Source organism: Hippocampus comes, unplaced genomic scaffold (assembly GCF_001891065.2).
Source record: "Hippocampus comes isolate QL1 unplaced genomic scaffold, H_comes_QL1_v1.1 scaffold344, whole genome shotgun sequence".
Taxonomy (NCBI): Eukaryota; Metazoa; Chordata; class Actinopteri; order Syngnathiformes; family Syngnathidae; genus Hippocampus; species Hippocampus comes.
Window position 1 is genome coordinate 57,498 of NW_017805305.1, and position 1,439 is coordinate 58,936.

Here is a 1,439-nt window from a genome sequence, read left to right on the forward strand (position 1 = left end):
TGTGTTATAAACAGTTTTTGGGCAAGATATTGTTGCACTTTGTTGCTTGTATTGTCACACATGTATGTTGTTAACATACTTGGACGTTCATACAGGACATATACCGTAGCTGTTTCACTGCTCTCATTTTAAAAAGTATGTGAACACTGTAATGCTTTTGTTCTGTTGATGTTTGGTATGGGATGTCAACAGATGAAATTTTTTATATGTACCGTATCTTGTGCTTACCCGGCCCACCTCTCAAATTTAGAAATCAATGTGGCCCCCGAGCCAGTAAGTTTGCCCACCACTGGTCTAAAGAGATTGAGGAAAAATGCATGTGTGATGGCTTGACAAAATGCAGATAGATGAGATCGACACAATCGTCCTTCTTGCTTCAAATCTGTCAGATTTAGTATCTGGCTCTCTAACTTGTAGGCTTTAGAAAAAAAAATCAATATTTTTATGATGGCGGTGCAATACCTATTTGTAAAGCGCAACCAGAAGACATTGTAGGCGTAGATACGCAGCGGGTTGACAGAGCGTAGCATCAACATGTAGCGGATGTCAAACTTGACCAGTCCAACGTCCTCCCTCTTGATTTGTTGCTTTACTGTTGTATATGTTAGTTGCTCCATGTACAGCACTTTGTATGCAGAAATGGCTGTTTGAAAGTGCTCTATAAATACAGTTGAGTTGAGTTGAGAGTTGAGTTGAACAGCACCAGGTCCTCGATGTATTTACACACAACCTGAAGCAGAAAGGGGTTCATGAGTTTATTAACATAAGGTCGCAACGTGAAGGATAAAAAGAAAAATAATGGTCTGCTGAAATATATTCTGTATTATAACATTTTGGGGCCAAACAATACCTTTGGTGTACTCGCTCGCTGTCGGATTATGTAGTTCAGGTTGTTGGTGATGTGTATGTCCATTACACGGGCCAGATTCCACGGCTTACATATCCAGTCGTTATCTTGGCCCCTAATACAGGGTTCCCACTCTTTCACTTGCTTTTTATTTATGGACCTTTTACTGACTTTTGTGGACCAATTTAGCCATTTTTTAAGGACTTTTTCTCCATTCAGCGGGGGATTCACGGTGGATTTAATGCCCGATCAGGAATACGCAGGCTGAATAGAAAGCCACATATCACTGAGCTGGTGTACAAATCATTGCTGCCAAAGGAAGGGCACATCTTTATTTTTGGGGGCAATCAGCTAACCCTTTATTTGACATACTGGATGTCAAATTTTCATTTTCCTATCTGTATGACAGGTAGGAAAATGAAAACAACTTGAATTCATCAAATAAAGTACACAAAGAACATTTTAAATTGAGAAAATATAAATCTTTATTGTATAAACTTTATTATATACAACTTTAAACAATTTATTTTCAAATAAACAGAACCCTATTACTTTCCCTAATACCACCTTCAAAGATCAGACATGTTGACAA